Consider the following 16,226-nt stretch of genomic DNA (forward strand, 5'->3'; position numbering starts at 1 on the left):
AGGGGGTGCACCGGTCCTGGAGGTACTGCAATACCAGGTCAATGCGTGGAGTGGACAGAGCAAGCTCTTTTTCCAGCTCCCTGTTCTAAAAATCCATTTAATATATGGTCCCCAGATAGGGGACGTATCAGATATTAAACTGATAAGAACAGATTTTTTTTTAAGTTGACAAGCCCTCCATATGGGGGGCGTTTTTATTTGTCCAACACATATTTACATAGACGTTTTTGCAATTGTTAAAAACAGTACATTAAAACATATTAAACAACACATTAAAACATACCATTTAAAACATTCGTCTACATAAAATACATGTTAAAAATACAGAACAAGTTAATATCACATAAAAGGGCCCTTGGTGGCATCATATTATGGAGCTCCATTCTGATAAAAGCCATTTTCTCGCTAAAACTGGGAAATTTTTCTTATCCACTAAAAAGTACTGGTGCATCTCATTAAGAGTAATGGCTAAAATGTCCTTCACAGTTAAAATTTCATGTTTAAAAACTAAAATGTTTCTGGATTTCCACAGAGCTGCTTTGACCGAATTGACCATCTTCCATGCCATAATTTTCTGAGTCCGTGTGGGGCATTCCAAGCATCCATACAGGACGGCATCCAATGTTAGTCTCTTAAGTCCTGTTATTTTAATCAGTAGCGGCAATATCTTAGTCCATATTCTCTTTGTTATGTAGCAGGTCCACATCAGGTGGGTCGTCGTCTCTTCTCCTGCACATCCTGGTCTTGGGCACGCGGCAGTGTTGGTCAAACCTCTACGATGCTGGAATGCCCGGCATGGAAGACAGTCATGGACGCAGCTCCAGGCCAGATCTTTCTGTGAATTAAAAATATAATAATTAACCATTGTCCAAGTTTCCTTGCTTTGTCTTTCGTTAAAATTACTTACTTGAACATAAAAACCACTTTTCTTAATATCCTTTAAAATGACTTTACTATTCATTAAAACTTGTGGGCTTTTGCCAGTAAAATCATATAAAATCGCTATTTTCTCTAAAATCTTGTATTCTCCGGGTAGATTAAAAGAGTAAGGGGAATTTAAAACCGTCTTGAACCAATTGTTCCTCCTCATAAAATAGCCTGTGTTATACCGGATAAAATAGGACCAATAGTGGTTTTTAAAAAGAGCACCAATACACAAACTAAAATACTTTGTATATAAAAAGGCTTTAAAATCAGGGAAATCTTTTCCTCCCATCTCCTTCGGCTTCATCACGATTTCCCTGCTTAGTTTCTCCATCTTGGAGCTCCATAAAAATGTGAAGCATGCTTTTACAATTTTATTAAAAACTCTGCCAGGAGGGGGAAACACTAAACTGAGGTACAATAAAATCGGTAAAATCACAGATTTGGTAATTAAAACCTTCCCCTCCATGGTCAGCTGCCGCATGCTCCACATACAGATTTTCTTATTGATTTTTTGTGCCACCAAGTCCCAGCTGTTAAGACCTCTGTTATCCTCGTTGAAGGAGACTCCTAAAATCTGCACCGAGTCGGACACAGGAATGGGGACATCTGACAAGGGCAGGTCCCCGATGTTTAAAACACTACTTTTGTTAAAATTGACTTTAAAACCCGAGGCGCAGCAATAAAACTCAATTTGTCTAATAGCCTTCTGGATCGACAGGGTGTCCCTTCCGAGGATTGCCACATCGTCCATGTACCCCACTACTTTAGCCTCGATCCCCCCGCCGCCGGGCAGGGGGATCCCACGGATCTGCTTGTCCCGCCGTATGGTGCATAAAAGAGGCTCTAGTGCGCATATAAAAAGTAGTGGGGACAAGGGACACCCCTGCTTCACCCCGGAGTTTAAAAGCACTTCCTGTGTCCTAAAACCGTTGACTAAAATTCTACTCGTGCAGTTGTTGTAAAACGCTTTTAAAGACAATAAAAAACCTTCCGGTATACCCATTCTCTCTAAAACCTTAAAAAGATAAAAATGTGACACGCGGTCAAAGGCTTTTTCAAAGTCGATAGTTAAAATTGCCATTTTTCCGCTTCTTGATTTTGTGTCACTAATACAATCTTTGATCAGGTTAAGATTCTCCCATATTGCCCTCCCGGGCACCCCACAGACCTGGTTGGGGTGTACAATTTTGCTTATTACGGTCTTGAGGCGGTTTGCACATATTTTGGCCATTATCTTGTAGTCACTGTTCAGAAGGGTGATCGGTCTCCAGTTCTTGATGTCAGTTTTGTCTCCTTTCTTGTATAAAAGAGACACGTCACCCTTCTTCCAGGACCCCGGGAGGGCTTTAGACATAAAAACCTCAGTAAAAAGGGAGAAAAGGTCATCCTTAAAAATACCAAAAAAGGTGACATAAAACTCTATGGGTATACCATCGGGCCCAGGCACCTTACCTGGTTTAAAACTTTTAATAGTGTCTAAAATCTCCTGTTCTGTGATGTCCCTTAGTAAAATCTCACGAGAACCAGGATCTAAAACGTCGGTAATCTCCTTCAACGAGTCATTCATAAAATCACTGTCAACAGGTTTAGCATTAAAAAGATCCGCATAAAAACCATACACTTTCTTTAAAATACCCTGTATGTCCTTGGTGCCATCGAGATCATCGAGGACTGTCCGCTTGTCTCTTATCTTCTTGAAGAAGTACCTGGAGCAGGTCTCGTTCTCCTCCAGGTGTTGCACTTTTGAACGGAATATAATTTCTTTTCCCCTCTGCTCCAGGCACCGGGCGATCTCTTTCTTCACCTCGATGATCTCGTGGTCCACCTCTATGTCATGTTCACGGAACTTATACAGGGTTTGCAGGCGAGTGTTCAGGTTGGAATAAAATGTACGTTTTTCTTTAGCCTTGGCGATCCCAACCTTGATAAAAAAGTTTTTAATTTTTAGCTTCATCATCTCCCACCACTGGCTGGTGGGAGTGTTGGGATCTTTCACTCGCCTGCAGTCTTTATAAAAAGTGATAAAATCGGATAAAACCTGCGGATCTTCTAAAAGGGACACGTTAAACTTCCAGGCATTCTTACCGGATTTTCTCTTTAAAACTGAATCAACTTTAAAATATAAAAGCTTATGATCCGAGAAAACATTGGTAAAAAGGTCACATCTAAAAGGCAGTACTTGGTAAGAGCAGAACATAAAATCGATCCTGGAGCTGCACAGTCTGTTGCTCCAGGTAACGCCGGCTTCCTCTGATGCGTTGGGATTGCATTTTTTGTAAGCATCAGTGAGCTTGGCGTCTGAAATGATGTTTTTTAGCAAGGCTGAGGTTTTGTCATAATTTCTGCTCACTGAGCTTGAAAGCCGGCGTTCCCCCTTTAAAATACAATTAAAATCCCCTGCTAAAATCAGGGGGTCAGAATCGTTAATAAAAAGGGGTAAAATCTCTAGCATCTCTGCTCGCTCTTTCTTATCAGCTGATCCATAAAAGTTTAAAAACTGCCACTTTATACCGTTGATAAAAGCCTTGACCAATAAAACTCTGCCTGGTAAAATTTCATTAATAACGTCAATTAAAACGTTCCCTTTAAAAAGAATGGCGACCCCCGCCGATCTGGTCTCGTTAGAGCCGGACCAGACCGACGGCCCATGTACCCAGTCATCTTGGTATTTTTTGTAGTTTGCTCTATGCGGGATGCCGCACTCCTGCAGGAAAAATACGGAGGCAGCAAAGATAGTCAGGTAGTTGAAGAGTGCGACCCTCCTCACGTGGCTCTCGATACTTCTGACATTGAAAGTGAGTCCCGACAAAGCAGCCATTGGAGACTAGGATATACGTGGGTCTTCAAAAGTCTCCGGGCAAGCCAAAGACCTCGCTAGCACTCTCACACCCCCCCGCATCCGAATCTATCGAGAACGGCGATGCTGGAGAGGAACCCACTCCACTTAGTGGACCCCCGACGGTGCCCGAGAGAGGGATTTGCGTTAGATCCCATACCGATTCTATTCCTTCCGGAAACTCCAAGGGGGCCAGCAGGCCGGCTCCCGTGCTTATTTCTGTCCCCTCCGCCGGGGTGGGTACTTGGCTCACTTGCGTTTCTGTGCCCTCGGAGGTGGCACCCCGCGCCCCCTCCTGGCCGGGAGGGGGAGGGGCCTTCTGGGATGACACAGCAGGGGGTACTTTCCCCGGATCCTCCGACTTCGTCGGGATCTCCGGGGTTCCCCCCTGCACCACCTCCGAATAGAGCTTGCCTGCTGAGCCTTTCCGCCGTTTCTGCGTTGCGGCCGCTGTGCCCCCTGGGTTCTCCACCTCGGGCACCGTTTGAGCGGGCATCTTCGGAGGGCCTGGACCGGCTTCCCCGGCTCTACTACCTCTACCGGTTTCCCGGGAGGGAGAGCCTGTCCGCCGGTCACTCACCCTCCTTTTGATGCTCTGCTGCTCCTTACCACTCTGGGGGGGTCCACTGGAGACCTCCATCTCCTCAGGTTCCTCTCCCTGGGGGGGTGCTGCTTGGTCATCTGGCTGCCCTGGCTGCTCTTTGGGTCCGGGTCGCCCTTGCTGCTCCGTCTTCTGTGCTCTGTGGGGGCAAAACGTGTAGAGGTGACCAACACTGCCGCAAAAATAACATCCTTTCCCTTTCTGACATTGACTAGTTTCGTGGTCCGTGCCCCCACACTTCTTACAGGTGCTCGCACAGGAATCCTTATGGTGACCGTATTGTGAACAAATCCTGCAGAAGTCGGGCATTCCCGCAAAGTACAGGTCGCCATTTACTTTGCCCAATTTAAAACGCGCTGGCGGCAAGATCACTCCCCCCGGCTTACTGGGGTCACTTACACACGTGGCCTGGAAACGCCACTTCGAGGTCCAGATGCCAAACTCGTTCATAATCTTTCCCATACATCTGACGGATTTAAAATAGCGTAAGAGGAAATCCTCGACCTCTTTAACGTCAATGTAGGGTGAATACATCTTAATCACCACGAGTTTGGTTATGTCGAGGACGTGCTCGACCAGCAAGACCCCCTCAAGCTTCGGATCTTTTTTGTTTGGTATGGCTGCAACCAGATCACGGAAGATACCCGTCTCAGTTAGGGTGACGTCATAGATCCGTCGCTTGGGGTAGTCTTGGATCGCTAGAATCTCACGTTTTTGCACATTAAACACTCCTTGCAGCACGTCCTCAACCACATACCTCAGGCCACGTGTATCCGCACTATTGGTAAAAGAGACACGTACGGTGTTCTTTATCCGCGCATAAGCCGGTATTTCGGTTGGGTTTTCACCCATGTTGTAGCTATAGTGTCACAAACCGCCTTGTGACGCCTCGGAAAAAGTGCCCTCCTCTGGCCCGGAGACCAGAAGAGGCAGGGGGATCGCAACTCGTTTACTCTGGGACTAATCCCTCTCCCTAATGGCAGCAGGCGGGTGAAGCCCACCGAAGTGGGCGATCCCGCCAGGCAAAGGAGAGGGGTACCCGAGTTACCTTCCGGCTAAGACTTCCTGTACCAGGTACACTTGGCCTTAGCCAAAAGGCCGGGAAGCGATAACCCGTAACGGGTTTCACCTGTAGCCCGGTCCGCCCAACTCCACTTCCAAGGCTTGAGGCAACACGCTCAGCCAGCACTCTGGGCGCACCCACAATGCACCCAGGCAGCTGGGAGAGCTAGTAAAACTTTCCATAGCCCCGCCCCACGCCTTCTCAACCGCGCCCAGCCTCACACCCTCAGTCCTTCCTCTTGCACCGTGCTCACGCATCCTAGGCTTGCAGAGCCTGCTGCTGCAGGACTCGTCAGCTCCCTACAAAGGATGGTTAAGCCGGCGATGACACTAGAAGCAAGCACTAGTTTGTCTCTGAAGGTGCGTCGGTCGGTCGGTTGGAGGGATCTCTTCGGCCGGCCGCATTTCCAGTGGGGACGGATGGAAACTTTTTACCTAAAATAAGGGAAATTGGCTTCGGCCCCATAGGGCTTTATTGCCTTCCCCTGGGCCAGCATTAGTAGACCCTAGTAAGGAGAATATTAGAGCGGCATGGTCATCCGAAGAACTTAAAAACATACAGCAGGCCTTTTTTGCCTGCCCGCCATACATACATACATACATACATACATACATACATACTTTATATTTTTTTTACATATATACATTATATATATATATATACACATACATACATACATACACACACACACACACACACACACACACACACACACACACATATACACACATATACACACACACATACAATCTTAAATCTATCTTTAATCTATATCTACAAAATCTGTAATTTAGAAATAATCCATATCTATATTCTACATAATTAATAAAGATAGATAGATAGACTCACTCACATACATGCATACATACATACATACTGTATGCAATTGAGCCAGGTGTTTGGAAGGCTGACGATGTCACTCCTTTGTGATGTCATGAGCCAGGTGTATGGCAGGCTGATGTCCCTCCATTGTGATGTCATCAATTTAGAAGCATTAATACCGGGCTTGGCAGCCATTTCAGTCAGTCTCTGCTGCAGCTGGGAGACGGGAGATGGTCTTTATTTCCACCAAGAAGCTGCGGAACTACCGGTAACTGCATCATTTTTATTTTATTCAATATAGGTTTTATTGGTTTCATGGAGGGGGGGAAACTTTTGCCTTATCTCAAAGCAATGTAAAAATAACTTTGACAATGAAACTTAATAAATCAATTTCGAGTTGAACTATATCATGTTTGTCTGTGATATTTTATAAGGTCTACAAACAGGGGAAGGGGGAGCGGTAAGGGAGGGTAGGTATCTATGACACGGGAGAAAGAGAAAATAAAACAAAAAGGGGGAGGGGGGGCGCTCCGGGATTGCTGTTTCTCTTTACGATTGTGGTTTAAACGTGTTACTCACATGTCCCTGTCTGTAACCACCTAGTAAATAGGGGTGAGCTCCGGGCATCTATCCATATCGCCCAGGTGTGATACAATTTATCATAGCCTGACGGCTCATCTAGAAGCCTCATTCTCTCCCTACGCTCTATTTCGTGGATCAGTTATTTTTAGCGGAGTGCATTTTTAATGCAGCACACAAGGGGGAGACAGCGGCCTACCAAAATCGAGTTGGCTGCTGCTGTGGCTTTCTTTTTTTTTTAAAAAAAAGGTAGGTTCCGTTCTTCCACGGTGAGGAATAGGCAGGGAGGTTCCGTTTTTGCCAGCTGGGGAATGCTTATAGGCAAGGCCTTATCCCTGCTGGTGCATGTAACGTCAGACCACGTTTCAGACATGCAGCAGCGGCAGCAGCAGCATTCATTCAGTCAGTGGCTCACAAACGAGCTCCGTGCAAGTTTACATTAAACAGACACATTTCTCTCTTTACTGTATTGACTGCGGTCTTCAGCGAGCGGTTGAACTGTTTCTGTGTCCATGCATTGAATAAAGCAATACATCCTTTTAAAGTAGACGTCCGTTCGTTGGAGTTCTTTGCTCCCCGGGTGTTGCTCCATCTGTAAGCGTTGGCCTGGATCCTCATGGACGGAATACTGCCCATCCCACGTGGAGCGTGTATCTCAGCCCGCGTGGAGTGCTGCAGTCCAATGAGGTATTCCGTGCCGCATAGCAAGCCTCGGGCCTGTGTGATTGGGGGTCCGCTGCTGTCTGTCCACTCTGAAGCACACATCCGGGGTCGGCCGCTTTTCGACTACCAGCGACTGCAGGTCACACACACAGGCTGGTTGGAATGGCCTAGCATTATCCTGATCCGGAGGTGTAACTTGAAGCTGCGGGGCCCCAGTACAAAGTCTGGGACTGGGCCCTCAAACTATAAAGCTTCATTGATAGCATTGGTTTACAATGTGGGGAAGAGAGACTTTATGGGCCCCCTAGGGCTCCGGGCCCCAGGTGCGACCGCACCCCCTGCACATACACCCATGACCCGAATACGTGGAGCATACAGATGCAGGCTGCCAGGATACGCTGTGCCTGCCCGATGTTTCCAACTTGGCTATTAGCGCAGCGGTAGGTACGAACTATAGAGTGCGGCTGCCATATGAACTGGTGTGTGTTGTTTTGCTTCCAGTTGTACCTGTGCTGTGCACAGTGGATACAATGTTGCGAGCTCCACGGCAGCAGACGGGCTGAGTGTCAGTCAAAGTGCTGGTTTGTTAGCAGCAGCAGAAGAAGCCACAGCTGCGCTGCACCTCTTGCTCGTCAGTTTTGTTTTTCTGCTTTTGGAAACTGCTGTAGGAAAGGGGGTGCACCGGTCCTGGAGGTACTGCAATACCAGGTCAATGCGCGGAGTGGACAGAGCAAGCTCTTTTTCCAGCTCCCTGTTCTAAAAATCCATTTAATATATGGTCCCCAGATAGGGGACGTATCAGATATTAAACTGATAAGAACAGATTTTTTTTTAAGTTGACAAGCCCTCCATATGGGGGGCGTTTTTATTTGTCCAACACATATTTACATAGACGTTTTGTCAATTGTTAAAAACAGTACATTAAAACATATTAAACAACACATTAAAACATACCATTTAAAACATTCGTCTACATAAAATACATGTTAAAAATACAGAACAAGATAATATCACATAAAAGGGCCCTTGGTGGCATCATATTATGGAGCTCCATTCTGATAAAAGCCATTTTCTCGCTAAAATCGGGAAATTTTTCTTTTTTTTTTAGTTTAACATCCCCATCTAGTGGGGTGACTTTATTAACACAAAAAGAGTTTTACAATTTGGTAACATATTAAGAACATTTTAAAACCTAAAATGTTCTAAAAAACAAAAACTCTTTAAAAATACAAATACATACATATAAAATGGGCACTTGGTGGCATCACAACATGGAACTCCATTCCCTTAAAAGCCATTTTCTGGATAAAATAGGAAAGTTTTTCTTATCTATTATAAAATAATCGTACATCTCGCTAAGACAAATAGATAAAACATCCTGCACCGATAAAACCTCATGTTTGAATAATAAAATATTCCGGGCCTTCCATAGAGCTGCCTTCACGCAGTTGATAATCTTCCATGCCATTATCTTCTCGGTCCGCGTGGGGCACTCCAGACATCCATACAGCACGGTCTCCATCTTTATTCCTTTGTTCCGGGTGATTTTGTGTAGAAGAGGGCTTATTTTAGTCCATATGATTTTAGTAAAAAAACAAGTCCACATAAGATGTTGCACAGTCTCTTCTTCTTGGCATCCTGGTCTTGGGCAGGCGGCAGAGTTGGTCAGCCCTCTTCGATGCTGGAATGCCCGGCATGGAAGACACTCGTGAACGCAGCTCCAGGCAAGGTCCTTCTGTGGGTTAAAAAGAGAGTTGTCATTTACCATTTTCCATATTTCTTTTGTTCTCTCTTCATTAAAATTACTTGCAGGCGCCATAAAACCACTTTCCTTAAAATCTTTGTATACTTTCTTACTATTTAAAAGGTATTGCACCGTCTTCCCGCTAAAATTATATAAAATCACAATTTTTCCTAAAATTCGATACTCATCCGGCAGGTTAAAAGAATAGGGGGAATTTAAGACTGTGGAAAACCACCCATTTCTGCGCATAAAATAACCTGTGTTGTAGCGGATAAAATATGACCAATAGTGATTTTTAAAAACAGCGTTAAGACACATGCTAAAATACTTAGTTAAAAGAAAAGCTTTAAAATCAGGGAAATCCTTCCCCCCCATAGGTTTGGGTTTTAAAACTCTCTCTCTCCTAAGTTTTTCCATTTTGGAGTTCCATAAGAAAGTGAAGCATGCCTTTGTTATCTTCTTTAGCAGCCGTTCTGGAGGGGGAAACACCAGACTAAGATACAATAAAATAGGTAAGATAATCATCTTTGTTATTAAAACCTTCCCCTCCAGCGTCAGCTGCCGCATGCTCCACATACATAACTTTTTGTTTATTTTTTGTGCCACCAAGTCCCAACTGGTAAAACCGTTGTTGGACTCATTAAAGGAGACCCCTAAAATCTGCACGGAATCAGAAACCGGTACAGGAATGTCCGTTAAAAGCATGTCTCCAATGTTTAAAATGTTGCTTTTACTAAAATTCACTTTAAAACCGGAGGAGCAGCAAAAATACTGAATTTGTTTCATGGTTTTTTGAATTGAGAGGGTGTCCCTGCAGAGCACCGCGACATCATCCATGTACCCCACTACTTTAGCCTCAATACCCCCCCCACCCGGAAGGGGGGTTCCTCTGATCTGCTTATCGGCTCGTATTGCACATAAAAGAGGCTCCAATGCACAGATAAAAAGTAGTGGGGACAAGGGACACCCCTGCTTCACCCCGGATTTTAAAAGGACATCCTGCGTCTTAAAACCATTTACTAAAATCTTACTCGTGCAGTTTTCATAAAAGGCTCTTAGAGACAATAAAAAGCCTTCTGGTATACCCATCTTCTCTAAAACCTTAAAAAGATAAAAATGCGACACTCTGTCAAAGGCCTTCTCAAAGTCTATGGATAAAATGGCAGTTTTACCATGCCTTGACTTGGTGTCGCTAATACAGTCTTTTAAAAGGTTTAAATTATCATGTATGGCCCTCCCAGGGACGCCACAGACTTGATTTGGATGTATGATCTTGTGTATTATATTTTTGAGTCTGTTGGCGCATATTTTAGCCATGATTTTGTAATCGGCGTTTAGAAGGGTGATGGGTCTCCAGTTCCTGATATCTGTCTTGTCACCTTTTTTGTATAATAGAGACACCTCACCCTTCCGCCATGACCCTGGGAGGCTCTTGGAATTAAAAACTTCTGTAAAAAGAGAGTAAAAATCCTCTTTTAAAATTCCATAAAACGTGACATAAAACTCGATGGGTATACCGTCCGGACCAGGCACCTTGCCTGGTTTAAAACTACGGATGGTATCTAAAATTTCCTGCTCCGAGATATCCCGCAATAAAAACCTCTGTGAGACAGGATCTAAAACATCCGTGATCTCCTCTAATGAGTCCTTCATAAAACTTATATCCACACTTTTAGTGTTAAAAGGATCCGCGTAAAAACCATGTACCTTTCCTAAAAGACCCTGTACGTCTGTGACTCCATCAAGGTTATTTAAAACGCATTTTTTGTCAGTAACTTTCTTAAAAAAATACCTGGAGCAGGTCTCGTTCTCCTCAAGGTGTTTAACTCGGGAACGGAAAATAATTTCTTTGCCCTTCTGCTCCAGGCATTTGGCGATATCTTTTTTTATATCTAAAACTTCTTTCGTCACGTCAATATCATGCTCTCTTATTTTGTACAGGGTCTGCAGACGGGTGTTTAAATCAGAATAAAAATCCCGTTTCTCTTTGGCTTTGGAGATCCCAACCCTGATAAAATAGTCCTTAATCTTGATTTTCATTTTTTCCCACCACTGGCTGGTGGGAATGTTGGGATCTCTTACCCGTCTGCACTCTTTAAAAAAGGTAATAAAATCAGATAAAACCTGCGGATCTTGTAGAAGGGACACGTTCATCTTCCAGGCATTTCTGGTTCTCCTTCTTGCTCCAAGGTTCGCTTTAAAAAATAAAACCTTGTGGTCAGAGAAGGTATTATTAAAAACATCAGATCTAAAAGGTTGTACCTGGTGAGAGCAGAAGATAAAATCGATCCTGGAGCTGCAGGTGGTGTTGCTCCAGGTCACGCCAGCCTCTTCAGGTAAAAGCGGGTTGCATGTTTTAAAAACATCCGTAAGCAGGTGATCTGTTACGATGTTCTTCAGCATATTGGAGGTTTTATCGTAGTTCCTGCTTACGGAGTTAGAGAACCGGCGTTCCCCCCTTAAAACACAATTAAAATCACCAGCTAAAATAAGGGGATAAGAAGTGTTAATAAAAAGGGGTAAAATCTCCAACATTTCTGCTCTCACCTTCTTTTCCGGAGAACCATAAAAATTTAAAAACTGACATTTAATACCGTTGATAAAAGCTCTGACCAATAAAATTCTGCCTGGTAAAATTTCATAAAAATTTTCAATAAAAACGTTCCCTTTAAAAAGAATGGCGACCCCTGCTGATCTGGACTCGTTAGATCCAGACCAGACTGATGGCCCATGTACCCAATCTTTCTCGTATTTTTTATATTGGGATTTGTGCGGGATGCCGCATTCCTGCAGGAAGAACACGGAAGCAGCAAAAATGGTGAGGTAGATAAACAGGGCAGCCCGTCTCACTTTACTCTCGAGGCTTCTTACATTAAAAGTGAGACATGAAAGGTCCGCCATCATTGAGTGTGTGAAAGGATGGTGGTGTACACACCCGCGGTGTTCAACTTAAAACCCACACTCTCCGGCTACACCAGAGACCCCGCTGGAGCTCTCATACCCCCCCGCATCCGAATCCACGGTAAACAACGATGATGCTGGAGAGGAACTCCCATCACTCAGCTGACCCCCCAGGGCCCCCGAGGCAGGAATGTCCGATAAGTCCCAGATGGATGACATGGGTAGCGTATCAACCCCAGGGGTCGGCAAGTCGGCCTCCTGCTGCTCTCGTTTCCCCTCTGCAGGGGTGGGTACTTGGCTCCTGGCCACCACCTCGGAGGTTGCCCTTGGATCCCCCACCTGGCAGGGAGGGGGAGGGGCACTGGTGGATGGCACCTTAGGGGGACCGTCCGGTTTCGCTGCATCAGCAGGTACTTCCTTAGGTCCCCCCCGTACCACCTCCGAGTACAGGGTGGCCTTGGAGCCTTTCCGTCTTTTTGTTGCCGCTGCGTCTCCCCCGGGGTCTTCTGCCTCGGGTACCTCCGCAGCCGGCGTCTCCTGCGGGCCAGAACCGGCTTCATTTGGACTCCTCTCTGACCCAGGCTCCTGGGGGTGGGAGTCCATCGGCCGCTCTGCAGCCCTCCTCTTGCTACGCCGCTGCTCTTTTGCTTTACCTTCATCGTTTTGGGGGGGTCTGCTGGTGGTATCCATGTTCTCCGGTTCCTCTCCTTGGGGGGGTGCGGTTTGGTCTGCTGGCTTCCTTGGCTGCCCTCGCTGCTCCGTATTTCGTGTCCTATGGCGACACTCAAAGGAAAGATGACCAACTCTGCCGCATATATCACATTTCTTTGCCATAGGACACTGGTTGGTCTCGTGCTCTGAACCACCACAATTCCTGCAGGTGACGCCGCAATTGTCTTTCTCATGGCCATATTTCCTACAGTTGCGGCAGTAGGCTGGCATTCCCGCAAAATAGAGGTCGCCACTCACGTTACCCAGTTTAAAACGAGCGGGCGGTAGTTTCAGACCCCCTGGGCACCCAGGGTCCTTAATACACGTGACCTGGAACCTCCATTTAGATGTCCAAATACCAAGCTCATTCATAATCTTTCCCATACACTTGACCGATTTGAAATAGCCACTGAGAAAGGCTTCCACTTCTTTTTGGTCAGCGTAGGGAGAATACATCTTAATCACTATGAGCTTGGTCACATCTAGGACGTGCTCAACCAACTGGACACCCTCAAGCCGTGGATCTTGTTTGGTAGGAATCGCATTGATCAAATCATGGAAAATACCTTTCTGGGTAAAGGTAACATCATAAGTCCTACGCTTGGGGTAGTCCTGTATCGCCAGAATCTCTCGCTTTTGTATATTGAATACACCCATGAGCACGTCCTCTACCAGATAACGCAGGCCACGTGTACCCGCCGCTTCATCCGTAAAAACAACTCGAATTGTGTTCTGTGTCCGGGCGTATGCCGGTATGGAGTCTGGGTCCGTACCCATGACTCCTTTTTCTCTGCGCTTTACAACACCGCTGTTGTAAGTTCTCCACACTTAGCACAAGGCTAAGAGGGCAAGGGGGATCGCAACTCGTTATCCCTAGGACTAGGCCCTCTCCCCAATAGCAGCAGGCGGGTTTAGCCCACCGAAGTGGGCGATCCCGCCAGGCCGAGGAGAGGGGTACCTGGGATACCCTCCGGCTAAGCTCTCCTGCACAAGTGCACTTGAACTTAGCCAAAAGGCCGAGAAGCGATAACCCGAAATGGGTTTCACCTGCAGCCCGGCCCGCCCAACTCCACTTCCAAGGCTTGAGGCAACACGCTCAGCCGGCACTCTGGGCACACCCACAATGCACCCAGAGAGATGGAAGAGTTTTGCATAGCCACGCCCCACGCCTTCTCAACCGCGCCCTCCCCCCCCCCCCCTCAGTCCTTCCTCTTGCACCGTGCTCACGCATCCTAGGCTTGCAGAGCCTGCTGCTGCTGCTGCAGGACTCGTCACCTCCCTACCCAAGATGGTTAAGCCGGCGATGACACTAGAAGCAAGCACTAGTTTGTCTCTGAAGGTGCGTCGGCCGGTCGGTTGGAGGGATCTCTTCGGCCGGCCGCATTTCGAGTGGGGACGGATGGAAACTTTTTACCTGAAATGAGGGAAATTGGCTTCGGCCCCATAGGGCTTTATTGCCTTTCCCTGGGCCGGCATTAGTAGACCCTAGTAAGGAGAATAATAGAATGGCATGGTTATCCGAAGAACTTAAAAACATACAGCAGGCCTTTTTTTCCTGCCATACATACATAACTACAGATTTTATATTTTTTTTACATTATATATATATATATATATCTCTATCACACACACACACACACACAATCGTAAATCTATCTTTAATCTATATCTACAAAATCTATAATTCAGAAATAATCCATATCTATATTCTACGTAATTAATAAAGATAGATTAGATAGGATAGGATAGGATAGGATAGACACATACATGCATACATACTGTATGCAAATGAGCCAGGTATTTGGAATGCTGATGATGTCACTCCCTTGTGATGTCATACATACATACTGTATGCAAATGAGCCAGGTGTTTGGAATGCTGATGATGTCACTCCCTTGTGATGTCATGAGCCAGGTGTATGGCAGGCTGATGTCACTCCATTGTGATGTCATCAATTTAGAAGCATAAATAGCGGGCTTGGCAGCGATTTCAGTCAGTCTCTGCTGCAGCTGGGAGACGGGAGATGGTCTTTATCTCTACCAAGAAGCTGCAGAACTACCGGCAACTGCAGAACTACCGGCAACTGCAAAACTACCGGCAACTGCAAAACTACCGGCAACTGCAAAACTACCGGCAACTGCTGAACTTCCGGCAACTGCTGAACTTCCGGCAACTGCTGAACTACCGGCAACTGCTGAACTACCGGCAACTGCTGAACTACCGGCAACTGCTGAACTACCGGTAACTGCAGAACTACCAGTAACTGCAGAACTACCAGTAACTGCATCATTTTTATTTTATTCAATATAGGTTTTATTGGTTTCATGGAGGGGGGGAAACTTTTGCCTTATCTCAAAGCAATGTAAAAATAACTTTGACAATGAAACTTAATAAATCAATTTCGAGTTGAACTATATCATGTTTGTCTGTGATATTTTATAAGGTCTACAAACAGGGGAAGGGGGGGGGGAGCGGTAAGGGAGGGTAGGTATCTATGACACGGGAGAAAGAGAAAATAAAACAAAAAGGGGGAGGGGGGGCGCTCCGGGATTGCTGTTTCTCTTTACGATTGTGGTTTAAACGTGTTACTTACATGTCCCTGTCTGTAACCACCTAGTAAATAGGGGTGAGCTCCGGGCATCTATCCATATCGCCCAGGTGTGATACAATTTATCATAGCCTGACGGCTCATCTAGAAGCCTCATTCTCTCCCTACGCTCTATTTCGTGGATCAGTTATTTTTAGCGGAGTGCATTTTTAATGCAGCACACAAGGGGGAGACAGCGGCCTACCAAAATCGAGTTGGCTGCTGCTGTGGCTTTCTTTTTTTTTTAAAAAAAAGGTAGGTTCCGTTCTTCCACGGTGAGGAATAGGCAGGGAGGTTCCGTTTTTGCCAGCTGGGGAATGCTTATAGGCAAGGCCTTATCCCTGCTGGTGCATGTAACGTCAGACCACGTTTCAGACATGCAGCAGCGGCAGCAGCAGCATTCATTCAGTCAGTGGCTCACAAACGAGCTCCGTGCAAGTTTACATTAAACAGACACATTTCTCTCTTTACTGTATTGACTGCGGTCTTTAGCGAGCGGTTGAACTGTTTCTGTGTCCATGCATTGAATAAAGCAATACATCCTTGTAAAGTAGACGTCCGTTCGTTGGAGTTCTTTGCTCCCCGGGTGTTGCTCCATCTGTAAGCGTTGGCCTGGATCCTCATGGACGGAATACTGCCCATCCCACGTGGAGCGTGTATCTCAGCCCGCGTGGAGTGCTGCAGTCCAATGAGGTATTCCGTGCCGCATAGCAAGCCTCGGGCCTGTGTGATTGGGGGTCCACTGCTGTCTGTCCACTCTGAAGCACACATCCGGGGCCGGCCGCTTTTCGA

General features: G+C 46.0%; 2 pseudogenes; both read right to left on the minus strand.

Annotated features, from left to right (window-relative positions):
• LOC136574077 (U2 spliceosomal RNA) lies at positions 1-177 on the minus strand (annotated as a pseudogene).
• A 7,985-nt stretch (positions 178-8,162) lies between these two features.
• LOC136574118 (U2 spliceosomal RNA) lies at positions 8,163-8,339 on the minus strand (annotated as a pseudogene).
• Positions 8,340-16,226: the final 7,887 nt, after the last annotated feature.

Source organism: Eleutherodactylus coqui, chromosome 7, assembly GCF_035609145.1.
Source record: "Eleutherodactylus coqui strain aEleCoq1 chromosome 7, aEleCoq1.hap1, whole genome shotgun sequence".
Lineage (NCBI taxonomy): Eukaryota > Metazoa > Chordata > Amphibia > Anura > Eleutherodactylidae > Eleutherodactylus > Eleutherodactylus coqui.